The sequence below is a fragment of the Typopeltis vanoorti genome, chromosome 11 (genome assembly GCF_054136105.1).
Source record: "Typopeltis vanoorti isolate ZY-2024b chromosome 11, IOZ_Tvanoo_1.0, whole genome shotgun sequence".
NCBI lineage: Eukaryota > Metazoa > Arthropoda > Arachnida > Uropygi > Thelyphonidae > Typopeltis > Typopeltis vanoorti.
In genome coordinates this window covers 106,570,335-106,587,427 of record NC_143559.1, presented here as the reverse complement: position 1 = coordinate 106,587,427, position 17,093 = coordinate 106,570,335, and the positions used below count along the sequence as shown (strand labels likewise).

General features: G+C 36.2%; 1 protein-coding gene across 1 annotated transcript in view; it reads right to left on the bottom strand.

Annotated features, from left to right (window-relative positions):
- LanB1 (laminin subunit beta-1) overlaps positions 1–17,093 on the bottom strand; it is a 754,433-nt gene that overhangs the window by 245,609 nt on the left and 491,731 nt on the right. The window lies entirely within an intron of this gene.

Sequence of the window (17,093 nt, the reverse complement as noted above, 5' to 3'; positions counted from 1 at the left end):
ACATACCGTACATAGGGGAAACAGGACGAACCATCCCAATCAGAAAGGATGAACACAAATGTCACATAAAATATCTCCATTTTGGAAAAACCGGCCTTTCTGACCACGCACTCGAAACATACCACAGAATTGACTGGAAAGGTACCAAGTCCCTACACCGCACCAAAACCTGGTTTGAGCGGAAATTCAAGGAAGCATGTGAATTGCTCAAACATGATCCGAATCTGAATAAAAATGATGGTCTAACAATTCCAAGAATGTGGAGGACCCATCTACAACCTTCATAGCCACCACAAAGAAAAATCTCAATACAAGAAGACTTGGTGAAGTGTTTTTTTTTTTTTTTTTCCCCCCCTTGAACATTCAATAGCAACCTGTACAAATCCAGAAGATAATCGTAATATAACTGTATAATTCCAGAAGAATCCTAGTACATGAGGACTTTAGCAGAGTTTATTGTAGTTTTTATTTTATTTTTGTTTATTTTATTTTTATTTTAATTTTTTATTTTATTTTTATATTTTTTTATTTTTTTCTTTCCACTAGAGGGCAGGCTAAGAAAAAAGATTAGTTAACAACGTAGATGTAATTTACTTGTATAGAGTGCAACAGCATGTAGCTTGTTCTTATACTTCTGAATGTATCCTTCTGAAGATGCCCTCAATACAGGGGTCGAAACGTAAAGTTATTATTTTATTATTAATCAATAAAATAATCTTTTTAACACGTGTGTTTTGTTTCACTAATTTAATTAATATGAATGCTGATCACCGTGTAACCTTAAAAGAAAGAGACACATGACAGTTCCGATAATACTAAGCATATAACTGCATTACTACATGTGGAAACATACATATATACTTTTAGATTATCTTATATAACAAAAACTTATTTCTCATCGATGAAATTTTCAAACAATATATATATAAAAGTGTAAAAAATGAACATAACTAGTAACTGAATTATATGAGATTGTTACAAGTAAAACCAGATGAAATATTGAATAAAAGAGTTTTAACATCTGCAGACACAGGAAGTGATCACTGACGATTGAGAGGAAAATTTAGAATCCAACAAAATATTAAAGTACACTGGTGTCCAGAACTACAGACAACTACATTTTTACCTGTATATGAAAAAAATTTCATAACTACAGTCAAATGTTGACATAAATTATTGCCTGCATACTAATAAATTGTATCATACAAGAAATATGTTATAAATTCTGTACAAATTAAATTGCAATATGTTTTTGACAAAAGTTACAAATTTCTGTTACTGTTTTCTGTAAACACTGTAAATACAGTGTTTATAGAAAACTATGCAGAGAGACATTTCAGTATGGAATATGTCCACCCTGAACTACAATGCAGCTTTCACAATGTTGTACCTGCTTAGCACAATGTGGTTCATGAGTTCTTGAAGCAAACTGGCCCATTCCTCTTTCAGAGCAAGGATAAGGCCTTGTTTGTTTTCTAGAGGGGAATTTCGAGCAGGCAATGTGTCTACCTATTGCATCTCAATTGTGTTCTATGGGAGTTTAAGATTGGGGAGCGTGGTGGCCATTCGATTCAATTAATATCCTCAGTCTCCAGAAGTATCACCACTGTCATGTACAATGTAGTATGGTACTATCATCCATAAAAATGATTTCTTTGCCTACAGCATCACAGAACAATCGAACATGACATTGCAGAACTTCACTGCCATATGTTCACTAGTCACAGTCCCTTTTTTCCAGCACTCGTAGCTCAGTGCATACATTAAGCATAATGTCTCCCTCACACCATGACTCCAACACCGTCATACCTATCCCTTTCAAGAACATTATCTTGAAAGGGATAGGTACGCAATGGTAAGCAGTACCAGTTTCATGCCAGATCAAGTGTCATCTAGAATTCGAGAAAAGGCTAAAACAACTCTCATCTGTAAAGAGTACATTAGCCCAATGGTGCCTTGCCCCAATTTTTATGGATACGACACCACTGAATCCATACTCTACGATGAGCTGTGGATAAAGTGAAGCAGCCTTCAGGCATATAGGCCTACTTGTCACAGACTAATACCCATGCTTGAATGGAGACAACTTGCAAGGTGACCTGCCATGATGCATTGATTATGTTTTGCAGTTTTAACCAAAAATCTATCTTCATGCACCATGGTAAGTGAGGACGACCTCTTAGAAAACATAACATCTGGAACGCATTCCATTGGTTTAAAATGCTACCCAGAGCCTGGATAAATACTATATGAGATTCCAAATTCTCTGGCAATATCAGTAATTGTGTGGCCTTCTTCAAGCTTTCCAGTAATTCTTCCCTGTAATCATCTAGATCAGAGCTTCCGAAACTGTGGGCTGCGGCTCCCTTGGGGGCCGTGAAATTATGAAAACAAGTTTGAAATGTTTTAAGACTAAGTGTGCCATGTCAAATGTGTAAGTAAGATGTTAAAAATATAATATTTGCATTTGATTTTTGTGATATTCACTGTATATGTTTTGTATTGAATATAATACAATAAATATTATAATAATATATGTCTGTATTACAATTTTTTTTTTTTAATTTTTTATGAAATATTTTAATTTTTCCAAGGGCCTTTACATTCATAAGTTTGGGAAGCACTGTTCTAGATGATGTAGAATCATCTAGAATAATCTAGAAATCATCTAAATGATGTCTTTGAGACATAAGACATCAAAGTATGCAACTTTATTCCTTCATGAAAAGTGCTTTCTTCAAACACAATTCACTTAGCACAGCCTTTTGCCTTTTATCCTGTTGAGTGTAACCATGTGACCCCTTTGCAAGCAATTCAAAATTTTGAATGTGTAGCCACTTTCTACTCAAAATCATCAGTTATACAAATCACCACAAGCTGATTTGTCTGAATTTGCAGTTGTAATCTTCAGAAGTAGTGTTCATCCTTAGGTTTTAGAATACCAGTGTAAAAACCAAAACAAATGACTACAAGGAAAATTAATTTAAGGTTAAATTATTACAAGAAGAAAGCATAATAGTTTACCAAAATAGGCTAAAAGAATGGATTTAAAAAAAAAAAAAAAGAAGTTAACTGTAATGAAGAAGATGTAAATTCTCATTGGGAAAAAATGTAAAATTAACATTAAACAAGCAGCATATGAAGCACTGGGATGAAACAAAGTGGAAAATATAAAACAAGACAGACTGGTAGTATACTGAAGAAATAAAAGCACTATCAGAAACCAAAAACTGCATTTAATACACATTTACAAGAAAAAAACAAATATAGTCAAATATGAAGAATATAAAAGAATAAGAAATTATTTAAATAACAAAATAAGATGCATAAAACAAAAATATTGGGAAGGTGATTCTAAACAACTGGAATATGAAATTTATGGCACACAGAAACAAGCATGGAAAATTATCTAAAATCAAAGAAAAGAAATTTGTGAATACATAAATATATTAATCATAGAAAGAAATCATAAATCAGACATATAGAAATCATAAAACAATGGGAAAACTATTTTACCAAATTAGATGAAGGCGAAGAAGAAATAAAAATGTCTGAATACCAAAGCCAGTAAACACAAATGAAATTGAAATAAATCATAATTTAATAGAATCAGTCATCTCAAAATGAAGAAACAGAAAATCATCTTTTTATCATTATTATTCTTATTATTATTCAGGTCTCCATGGAGTCAAAAGACTCATCATGGGAGCCCCCCCCCCCCCCCCCTGAGAAACACAAAGTCTATCATATCACTCCTTAAACTAATTGACCATTCTCGCACTCACCACTCCATCAGGCAATGCATTCCATGGTTCAACCACCTCCATGCAAAGAAACCACTCCTCACCCTCTTGCAAACAGTTTCCTTGCATAACTTCCAGGGATGGCCTCTTGTCATCACTCCTTCCTGTTGTTCAACCAAGCGAAAGAACTCGCCAGTGTCAACCCTGTACCACCTCTCAACAGTTTAAAAGTCTCAATCATATCACTTCTCCTTCTATCCACCAAACTCTGCAGTCCACATTCCCTCAGCCGATCCTCAAAACTAACATGGTACAGTCCTGAAACCATCTTTGTTATCCACCTTTGTACTGATCAGAGACTTATACAATGGAATGATAACCCTTTAATCTCTGCAGGTCAGTGTTGTCGTTCTCATTATTGCAGCAATCATCTGTGTTACTTTCACCACCGTTGCACTATGTCCACTAAATTTCAGGTTTCTATCAATCATCAACCCCAGATCTCGTCTACCCTACTTCCTCCAGTGTAACTCCTCCCATAGAGTATGCAGCGTCGCATCGATGTTTCCCAAACCTCAAGACCTTACATTTTGCTGCTTTAAACCAGCACCACCATTCATTTGCCTATCTATCTAGCTTATTCAAATCCTCTTGCAGGGCTATCACATCCACACTATTACTAATAATCCTTCCCAGCTTCGCATCATCAGCAAACAACTGAATATCCCCTTGCAATCCACTGACAATATCATTGATATAAAGGTTAAACAATATAGGTCCCGGTACTGAGCCCTGTGGGACCCCATTTGTAACCCCCCCCCCCCCTGCCTCCTTGAAACTGTCCCTCGGGCAGCCAATCCTGAATCCAGTTGACCAATCTAACATCCAGACCCATGTGCTGCAACTTAAATATTAGCTTATAATGTGGCACCCTGTCAAATGAAGAGCGCCCCTTCACAAATCCATGTTGACTCTCACGGATAACACCACCCTCATCTGCCCAATGCTGTATACGGTCCCTCACTACTTTCTCCAAGATCTTAACAACTACTGATGACATGCAAAGTGGACTATAATTAGACACTTCCAGTCTGCTACCACTCTTATACAATGGCACTATCTTACCTACCTTCCATTCCATGGGCACCTTTCCTGCAGCCAGACTTTCATTGAAAAGCCAGGTCAAAGGAACTGTCAGTTCCCTAGCACAGTCTCTCAAAACTCATGGTGAAATACCACCGAGTCCCACAGCTTTATTGACATCCAGAGTACTCAGTATTTGAAACACACTCTCCTCCTGTACCTCTAAACCTTGAACCTGCCCTATCCCTCTAGTATTAAAACTGACTCCTCCAGGATGAAATACTCCAATAAAATGTTCATTGAACAATTCTACTATGTCATCTGTATCAGTCACTCTATTCCCATTTTTATCCCACAATATCATTCTTCCACAGTCATTTGAACTGATGAAATTTATAAATGAATGGAGACATATCATGTAAGGATTTTTGTCACGAAGACTTGCGAATTCTCTTTAAACTGCGTACTTGTGGCAAGGAGGCACGGCAGTCGTAACAACGGAAGCAGACAACGCTTAGGACTGTTTTTAGCAAAGTTTCTGCCGAGTTGTAGAACAAAGTGAGAGAACAAGTACAACATTAGTGTTTGAAAGCAAATATAATTTTCTAGTTAGATCATATACTACAGTATAATAGGTCATCGGCATTGCAAAAAAGAGCTATGAGTTAATTTCAGCGAGCATTCATTCTGCGTAATGATCAAGACTTTCACCAGCTTTACCATTCATCACGAGTCCGAGTTTTACTGGCGCAGTCGATAGGACCTACAAGGTGAGAGTAATTCATTATGTAAATGCATGCTCCCATGCTTTAGAGTTCTATTTTGATTATTTGGGTGAAAGTCTTTTAATACAAAACAAAAAAAAAATGGCGTTCAGAGTTTGTTCAATTCTGGAACAGTAATAGTTTTGATTTCTCACCAGAGAAAGAATACATCAGTATTCAAATTTTGTTCCATCCTGGAACAGTAGTACAATAGTTTGGATAAAAGAAAAATACGCCAGTGTTCAAGCTATATTTTTGTCCCAGATAAATCAGAATAGTTTTTTTTTTTTTTTTTTTTCATTTTAAATTTATTTTGTTCTGTTCTGCATTTACAGATTTGTCCTGTTTTGCATGTTTGTTCTATCTTGGAACAGTCAGTACTTGTGATTTCTCACCAGAGAAAGAACACGACAGTGTTATCATAGTTCATTTTTGCATACTGTTTTGATAGTTCTGTTTCGAGATTTAAGTTATTATATAGTAGCGGTGTAAAATCGAAACTATTTCTTTTTTGTTTTCGCTTTGTTTTTATATATCCACACACACACACACACACACACACACACACACACACACACACACACATATATATATATATATATATATATATATATTTGTGTATTTGAAAGTGTAGTAAATTGTGTAGTTGAAGTTTTTTTTTTTTTTTTTTCTGATAATATTGTAAGATTTATCTATGTTTACAAATGATATGTTGAATTTAGTTATGAATCCAATAATCGCCAAATATATACATCTCTTTATGGGCATTTAAAAAAAAATAAAAATTGCAATTGATTCCTTTTTGAGGGTGATTTCTTTTTTATCAGTAAAGAGAGTTATTGTTAAGCACCATGGCTTATTTAACCAAAGGTAGAAAGGAAGATTTACGTAAATTGGCTGAAGAAATAGGAGAGAAGCCAACTGTTGAAATGAAAGTGATAGATCTTAAAATGATTATTACGGGAAGTAAATTTTATGAAGAAGAATTTGTTAAAGGGATGTTGGAGACTATTATTAGTAAGGTGGGGTAAGGTGGTACAACACCTTTGCAACGAGTTGCCCTGGTGTTGTACCACCTTACCCCAGTCCTGAAAATACTTTCAGGCACAAACTTTGTTTGCTCACACTTGGATAAAGGACTAAACTAATTTTATTATACTCTAACCAAGTGAAAAATAAACTTTCAACATCTTTCTCTAAATCCAGAGTAATTTATTAAAAAAGGGTGGCACACCATTTGGCAACTCCTATAGGTGGAGATGACCTGCTAATGCTTCTGCCTGGTATCTCCACTTGGGCCTGGCTCCCACTGAAGAGACCTCAATAAAGGTCGAAACTAGTCTGGGTAGTGGCCCTTCCCTTAATGCATAACATTAGACATATCCACAAGGAGATGTGTTTTGCATTATGGGAGATACTAAGATAGGAGTGTTGGTAGCTTGCTCCACCTTTGCAACGAGTTGCCCTGGTGTTGTACCACCTTACCCCAGTCCTGAAGATACTTTCAGGCGCAAACTTTGTTTGCTCACACTTGGATAAAGGATTAAACTAATTTTATTATTATTTCGAAGAGTGGATTGGTGGCCTTGATATCAAGGATTTTGAAGGGTTAAAAGATTTAATTATTACGGATCAACTGAAGAAGAAAGTACCACATGAAGTGAGAGAACATCTCTTAGACGACTGGGCAAAATTCGTTTCTCCAACCAAGTTAGCTGACAGACTGGACGAATACGACAGTGTTCGTAGTACATCAAGGAAGCCCATTGGAGCTATTCCGAAGGACAAGGTTACTGAAAAGTTTAGACCTTATACTCTACCTGCTGAGTGAACATTCAAGAATAAGTTATCTCCCTCTCAAAGTCCACTGAGATGGTACCAGCCGCAGTGAATTGATGATTCATATAAGCCTCACTACAAACCAACTTGTTTTACTTGTAGAAAGGAAGGTCATATCGCCAAGTTTTGTATGAAAAATAGTCAGCCAAAAGGTACTCCTGCTACAGCACACAGTAACCTAGTTCAAACGTCTACCACTGGGGATGACAATAAATCAGGTGTGCTGACTGCCAAAATTTCCATTCCAGTATCCAAATCAGTAGACATTGGTCGAAACGTAGATGATTTGAAGGTCGTCAAAATCAAATGTGGAAGTAGGGTTTTAAATGGAATAATAGATACGGGAGCGCAAATATCGGTAGTGTGCGAAGATTTAGTGGCAGATACGCCCCATGATGGAGAAAGTAAGATAGAAATATCTTCTGCTTTCGGAGAAAATGAAATAACACCCTTGAGAATTTTTGAAATGAAAATTGATGATAATTTACATGGTAATGTTCCAGTCACATGTGCCTTCTCAAGAAGACTGGTTACCGATCTGCTACTGAGCTCCTCTGCCTATGAAATACTGGTCGAAAGCGTCGAGCTACATGAGAGTAGTCATCATTGGGAGACAACAGTTCTGAAATCAAAAGATTTAAGTGATAAACGGTCAGAAGATAATGAAGACGAAGACATGCCTTCGAAAATAACCAGTACAGCATTGGCAGTCAGTACGATAGAGTCCCCACCAGGTGCAGAAAATGAGTGTATACCAGAAAAAACAAAATTCGAATTCGGCAAACTTCAAGAGGATGATGAGACACTCCGAAGGTGTTTTGAATGGGCAAAAAGGCAGAAAAATGCCTATGCATTTGACAATGGAGTTCTGCTTCATAACGAACATATTTGTGGAGAGAATATTAGACAAGTAGTGCTACCGTGTGTGAAACGAGAAAATGTCTTAAAGATGGCACATGAAATCCCTCTTGCTGGCCATCTCGGCGAAAAGAAAACCCGTCAGCGAATCAAGTACTCATTCTTTTGGCCTGCCATTAAACAAGATGTGAAAAAATATTGCGAAAGCTGCAAGGAATGTCAAATGAGAAGGACTGCTACATATAGAGATAGAATCCCCATATGACCTATTGTCAGACCAGAAACTCCGTTTGAGGTATGGAGTGTGGATTGTGTCGGACCGTTAGAACCTCCATCGGGAAGAGGACATCGATTCATAATATGTGCTGTTGATTTATGCACTAGATGGGCCGAAGCCATACCTGTCAAGGAAATAAGTGCTAAAACTACATGTAATGTTCTGATGAGGATTTTTACTCAGACGGGATTTCCTAAAATGGTCTGTACCGACCAAAGTACGAATTTCACATCTAAACTCACTCAAGCTTTTGAAGATCTGCTAGGCATAGCTCCACGTTTTTCCACTCCAGGACATCCTGAGAGTATGGGCGCTGTCGAACGTTGGAACAGAACTTTAAAAGAGATGATGAATAAGAATATACAGGAGCATGGAAGAAACTGGGATTTACATCTTCCCTATCTTTTATTCGCATACCGAGAAGTACCACATAGCACTACTGGGTTATCACCTTTCCAGATGGTATATGGAAGATTACCTCCAGGCCCCTTATCTTTGTTAAAGGAAATTTGGACTGGTGGACGAGGCATCCCAACCACTGCCTCTCGCTCGATTGAAAATTATTTACAAGAGCTTCTTGAAAATCTAAGAAAAGCTCATGAAATTGCATCCGAGAATGCCAAAGGGTCTCAAGAACAATACTCCTCCAGATATAATCTTCGTTCCAAAGAAAAATCCTTCATTGTTGGTGAAAAGGTTTTAGTATTGTTACCTTCATCCTATCATAAGCTTTTAAATACTTGGACAGGACCTGCTACAGTCGTCCAACTTACTAGACCACATTCTGCGAAGGTTGAGATGAAGAATGGAAGTATCAGGGAGCTCCACATAAATAAACTTCGACCATATATTCAAAGAATTAATCATGTCGGTCTAGTTTTCGAGCTAGATAAAGATTTCGGAACACTCCACTATGCACCCGCTGACAAGATGAATAAATCAGTCGAAGATATTAGGAAACACCTTGAGGATATGAAAGCTCTCTTGACGGGAGAACAAAAACAAGAACTTTTTGACATCCTGCGGAAATATGCAGATGTTTTTAGTTCCAAACCTGGTCATGCCAAAGTTGACGGACGCTCCATCAAAGTTACAGAGAACTGTTCCCCTAAGAGACTCAAACCCTATAGGGTGCCAATCGCTCTACAAAAGGAAATAGATTGACAAGTCAAAGAACTGTTAGATATGGGTCTCATTGAGCCAAGTGTCAGTGAATGGGCTCATCCCGTGGTTTGTGTGGCTAAGAAAAATGGAAGTGTCAGACTATGCATTGACTTTAGACTGCTAAATAGTTTTACTATTCCAGATGCTTATCCAATGAAAATAGCTTCTGGTGACTATCAATGGAACGTCTTACCGTTTGGAATGAAGAACGTTGGAAGTACATTCCAGAAATCAGTGGATAAAGCACTAGCTCCTCATAAGGCATACTGCCGATCTTATATCGACGATTTGGCTATATTTTCTAAAACATGGTCTGAACATCTCACCCATATAGATGAAATCTTCAAAACATTAAGAGAGGTGGGTTTAACAGTAAACCTAGAAAAATGCGAATTCGGGAAAAATCAAGTGAAGTTCCTCGGTCATTTGATTGGATCCGGTCAACATTCCCAGGACCCAGAGAGGGTCGAGGTTATAAAAGGTTTAGCGACACCAATGACAAAGAAGGAAGTAAGAAGTCTACTTGGGCTGGCTAGCTACTACTGTGACTACATACCACGATTCTCCCAAATTGTATTACCACTGACAAATCTGACTAAGAAAAGTGTCCCAAACAATATTCCTTGGACTACTGAAGCTTTTACGAAACTCAAGGAAGAGCTTATAAAAATGCCTTCTTTGCATACTCCAGATCTCGACAAGCCGTTCCAGTTGTATACAGATGCATCAGCAACAGCAATTGGCGCATGCTTAGCTCAAAACAATGAACAAGGAAAAGAATTGCCCATTGCTTTCTTCAGTAAGAAACTAAATTCCTGTCAAATGAAATGGTCAACTATTGAAAGGGAAGCTTTTTGTGTCTTGGAGGCGTTGAAAAAGCTTGACACATGGGTATTTGGTGCTGAAATACAGGTAATTTCAGATAATAACCCTCTGAGCTATCTAACTAAAAGTGCCCCTCATGGTGCCAAGTTGTCCCGATGGGCTTTAGTCCTACAACATTATAATATGACCGTTATGTATAGAAAGGGTAGTCGTCATGGTAACGCCGATGCCCTTTCCAGATTAAAAACTGATATAATTAATTAATGTTATTGGCTTGTTTCTTAATAATGATTATATATTTACTTGATGTTTAGTTAATGATGATTATATAGTTTTTTTTTGTGTTTTGTTTGTTTGTGGGAGCTGCATCGCACCATAAAGCTCTCACCCCATTTCTTGTATTTTAGAGTCAATTACTCACCTGAGTTTTCTTTTAGATGCAACTTCGACACTCCTGTGATGGATATGCTTCCCCCAAAGGGAGTTGTAAGGATTTTTGTCACGAAGACTTGCGAATTCTCTTTAAACTGTGTACTGGTGGCGAGGAGGTGCGGCAGTCATAACAACGGAAGCAGACGACGCTTAGGACTGTTTTTAGCAAAGTTTCCGACAAGTTGTATCCATTTTTTTTTTTTTTTTTAAATGTGCCCGAAGTGAGAGAACAAGTACAACATTAGTGTTTGAAAGCAAATATAATTTTCTAGTTAGATCATATACTACAGTATAATAGGTCATCGGCATTGCAAAAAAGAGCTATGAGTTAATTTCAGCGAGCATTCATTCTGCGTAATGATCAAGACTTTCACCAGCTTTACCATTCACCACGAGTCTGAGTTTTACTTATCATCATACCAATATTTAAAAAATGGAACAAAATCTGAGCCCCATAACTATCGAAGAATAAACTTACTTTGTACCACCCTAGAAGAATTAGAATCAAGCCTAAATTATAATGATAAATGTCAAATATGCCATAAGTGAAGATTATGTACTGATGTGATATTTGTTAAAAAGCATCATCCATAACGCTAATCACGGGTATAGACCATACTGGTCTGTTCCAGTCTCATTATCGCCGGCCTGATTGGCCAAGTGGTTAGAGTATCTGCTCTCCAGCCTAAAAGGCTGTGGGATCGAATCCTGCCATGGGCATGGATGTTTGTGATTGTCTGTGATGGTGGTTGGCGGCAGATGGCGTTGATGTAGATGATGAAGGTAGTTGCGGTTGGTGGAGTGGTGGAGACGGGGAGTTGTAGAGTAGGTACCGCGTAGAGTAGAACTCCCTGGAGGTGTTAACAATAATAATAATTATTATTATCCATCCAATATCCTTTTTTGAGGTATACCCTGCATTCTCTTTCCTGTTAAAAAGCAAATAACAAAAAAACAAACCAATAAAACAAAAAGAATTTAACAAACCAATAGTTATCTGCTCAACCGGCTTAAAAAAGGCCTTTTCAACAGAATCAGATTACAAAAAATCCCTATAAGGAAAGGGATCAGACAAGGTGATTCTTTTAGTCCATGTTTATTTAACATAATCATGGATGAAATAACAATAGAATTTAAGAAACAGAAATTAAATAGAATAAAAATTTAAAAAGAAAATTTAAATTTGGATGGATGTGCAAATGATGTAGTACAGATGATCCCCAAAAGATTATTCAAATTCAACAGATATACGGCAGTTTTAACACACACATATATCAACACAGAAATCAAAAACAATGATAACTGCAAAAGAACCGGTCAGATATAAATTAGAACTAAATGGAAACTGGAATAAGTAATGAAATTTAAATACCTAGGAATAATTTTGAACAGTGAAAATATAACACAAAATGAAGTAAAAGAACAATCTATGAAGGCTAATAAAATATAAAGATGTCTATAACAGATAAATACAAGATTCAAAATGAAAATAATAATAAAAATAGTTAACAAAACAAAATATGATAGAATTAAAAATGAAAAGATTTATGAAGCATGTCAACTACAACTCATAAACACATGGATAAAAAGAGAGAAGATTGGTTAATCAATATGTTATTTGACGGATGGATCCAAAAAGAAGAGTTAAACTAACCAGAGACTTGAAATGAAATATGAAAAGACCAGTTGATAGTTCTCACTTTTTTTGGTAGACCAAAAAAAGTGAGGACAGACTGCCTGCATTGAAGATGCAACAAGCTGAAGCTTAAAGCAAGAAGACTTTGATCTCTCTCTCTCTCTCTGGTTAATTTCTAAAGCTAGATCTGCTGTTGAAATACCCAAATAATAACACATTTTGGAAAATTATGGAAACAACTACTGTGTTTGAGTAAAACTTTAGTTTAATATAAACCAAAATCAACACTCCGTTGTTGAATTTAGTTTATATTAAACTAAAGTTTACTCAAGCACGGTAGTTGTTTCCATAATTTTCCAAAATGTATTCTGATCATGTAAGAATAAAAGAAAGGACCCAAATAATAAGATCAGCTTTCTTGGTCATGGCATATATACCACAACCTAACACAAATAGGACCATCTACCAACCAGAATACCAAACACCTTTTCTGCTCTTAGTAATTCAGACCACAACCTTGCCCAGTCTCCTTCACTGTGGAATAACATTCACTCGAGTATTCTTGTACTTTTGTCCTCAGGCAATCCATGGGTGCCAAATGGAATGACTCCTGTGACTACTGCTACTCCTCCTTTCTGTATTCCAACTACAGTTTCCATTCTCCCTATCAAAAACACCTGCTCAGACTGAATAACAGAAACAATCACTCCTGAAATGACAGCCTTCTACAGAAAATTCTCAACCACCTACACCTCCTTGAGGCATGTCAGGAATTTGATGATGATGATCATCATCATCCAAACAATTGTTCCTGAACAAGTATATCAAGCACCTCAAGACAAAACTCAGCATATGGCAATCAAGCCTTATATTTTACCTTGCCATGGCCCCCATGGGTGCAACTTTTGTCCATACATATCCCCACTGTTCTCACATCCAGATGTACTTTGGCAACATCTTCCAAAGACAAGGCTGACTTACTGGCATCACTCCTCTAATCTTGCAATGATGACCAAGGAAAAGCACACCCCACTTTACAAAGAATTGCTCATCCCAAGCTACTTCTAGTTCTTCACCAGAAAGAAATCAATAACTTGTATACCAACAAATCATCTGGTCTTCATGATACCCTCCCACTACCATGCTAAAAACTTGTGCTCTAGAATGAACACATCCTATATTGTCTCTTCAGCCTTTTTTACTCAACTGACATCTACCATATAGAATGGAAACAAGTTTGCAATCAGTCCATTATTTGAACTAATCCAAATCCAAACTTACTGAACCAACTTGTTTTCCTGCTGTTTCATTACATCTACTTCTGTTCTTTCAAACACCTCCCTCACTCTGTCTTCCCCAAAGAGTATAGCCTTCAACTACTTAAGAAACATGAAAAATTGTGTACCAGCACACTGCACTACTATGCTGTAGGTCTCTCATGTGTGGATCAAATACATAAAAAAGAACAAGTATGGTTAAGATGCGGAGTCCCTTTATTTGATGTCTGTGAATAGTATATATAAAAAATTTATAGATAGCACTTTTTTGGGGGCAAGAATGAACTGGATGTAGAGAGAATCACTCTTTTTCTGTCTGATCATCATCTCTTCCTAATATATGAGTATTCTTATTTTTCAGCATGTCAGGTAATATTACCTAATTTTGTTGACATGGATGAAATGAGTTGTATGCCAGTCTAAGTGGACTTTCTATAATCATCAAGTGATGTGTCACCTGCTTTTTTTTAATAATTGGCATGTCTAGAATGGAAGTTTGTTATTCCTCACTCTCTCTCTATTTGATAGTGAGCTTTATTTTGTGATGGAGACAAATAAATTCAAGAAGTTATTCAGATCATCTAGACTGTTGCCAATCAATAAAAATATTGCATAACAGCACCATGTAGAAGCTTCAAAATAGTTTACAACAATACTGCTTCAACAAATTTCTCCATGTTCAAGTTTGTAATCAGTGGAATATAAACACAGAAAAACAGAAAAAAGAAAACAAACATAGAAACCTAGAGCTAACACATATTGTCAAATAAAACAACCTCAGATGGTAGTTACTTGATATATTATTTATTTTTTTATAAATGTAACAGAAGAAGCCATTTTTTATATAGAAAATTTGTTTCCATATGATACATCAGGATTTTTTAAGAAGTGTCTTTACTCCTTCTACTTCAAATGGTAAGGCAAGATTAACAATCAATAACATAGATTAGTTATAGGTTCTTCAAAATCATTGTCAGTTATAAATTTATACATGGGAGATTGCAAACTTGTACAGCATCCCTTTCCAGAAATGTCCTAGTATTTATGAAATCTTTACTTGTTTCTGTGGTAAGGTTAACTTAAGTCAGACTGGAGTAAGTTATGAAGTTTGGGAAAGAAAACATCATAGCAATATTGCATAGTGAAAATGAACAGGTGAATTAGGTCTTGCCTCTTTGCAGAAAATGAGGAAATGGAGTGGTCATTGATTTTGATGTCTCATTTCAAATATAACATCCTGTTTAGTTTCTTCAAAGAATCTTGCAAAGTTGTTCACTGGAATGACAACCCGAAAAGGAACAAGGGTCTCATTTTGCATGATATCTGGAAGTCACTCATCTGGTCTTATGGGAGCTTGCAAAACTATCCATGAACTATATGAAATAATGAAATGTATCAAGCATACTACTAACGATCAGCTCTGAATTGTTATGTCTTATCTTAAAAACATAGTTTACAGTGAGTCTTAGTAAATTTCCATGTTTTCTAATTATTGTATGCATTTACATATTTCTTATGTATCAGGGCCTTACACTTTCCATGAGGCAGGCAGGGCCTGAGGCATTAGAGTGCTCTCTCCAGCTCATTGTTTGGGCCCTTAAATTAGCTGGGGGAGCCCCTAATTTTTTGGGGCTCCCCCAGCTAGAGCCTCATGCACCTGTGCATATGTACAGTCCTGTTAGTTATTATACATATTTAGATATGTTCTAGTTATTGTATACATTCAATAATACTATCAGATAAATGACAACAAAAAATGTTAGTACGCTTGTTTAAAATGAAGTAATATTAAGTATTGCGAATGGAGTATTGCGAATAATGAATAAATTTATATGAAATAAGAGAGAAATAAACAAAAAGACCAAATGCTAGCAGTATTCAAAATAAAAGCAGATGAAGAAAATGAAAAGAAAAACAGTAAAATCAGACCCAGTAAAAACAGATATCAAGAATTGATTACAGGTTTAAATCTAAATAAATCAAATATGGAAAGTTGGAAACCTTCTCTACAGACTAAATACTTGATGTCGGACAGGAAGGGCAATGGAAAACTGCCTTGTTCTCTAATCGCTATTCTCTAGTAAAATAGCATTGGTATCTCAACCAATATTTAGATTGACATACTCCAAAAAAAGAAGAGTTATGTTTAAATCATAACTGTAAGATGATATAAACTTGGTTTAATAGGTCAGAGATTTTTGATACAGAATGTTAGCCTACTAGTTTCGTCATCAGGCAGCTTTGTCTGGGCAAGATAACTCTATACAAAACAGCTTAAAGGGAAAAAAAAAAAACAAGCTTAAATTACAACTAATACATAATAATTGAAGGATGAAAACTATCAAATTCATATGAACCATTACATGAACGCATGTATGTTGTCAGTTGGTCGGTCATTGTTTAGCAGGTGTATCCTATAATTGGCTGTGAAGGTGAACTCTGATGTCCTGAGGGATCTTATGAGTGATTTCCAGATGTCACCAAGGATTATACCTTAGTTTCTGCTTAGGCTACCTGTTGGATCACTACTGCAGATTCTTTTATTGAGCGGGAGGTTTAGTCATCTTCTATGTACAGCATAGAAGATGACTACACCTCATTATCCCATTCAATAATGTGGTTTGTGTTGGAAAAATGGAAAGCTAAACTAGAATTGTCTTCTCTGTTATTGTTAACGTCTCTCATATGTTCCTTTTTTCTTATTTCTAAATTTCTAGAAGTTTGTCCAATGTAATTCAATCTGCAAGAACATGGGATGTTGTAAACTCCAGGGTGTTTGTAGAAATCAATCTTGTATTTTGGTGACTGTAACATATTGCAAACAGTTATCTTGCCCATACGAAGCCACCAGTCAGATAGCAAAACTAGTAGGCTAACATTCTGTATCAAAAATCTCCACCCTATTAAACCCAGTTTATATCATCTTATAATATACAGAGGTCGAAAATAACATTCATCATAATTCATAACTGGCTAAGTAAAAAGCATCATTGCTCTCCAACCAACAAACTGTGGGTTTGAATATGATCAAGAGCATGATTGTTTGTTACTCTGCATACTAGAGGTCTGAAGTGACTTGAAAAAGTTTGGTCTCTAGAGAAGGGCTCTTAAATTAGCTAACCTTTATCCATAGTATTAATGTACTACAGGTTTATAGCATTTTGTGGATAGGATTAACATTAAAAAAAAAAAATG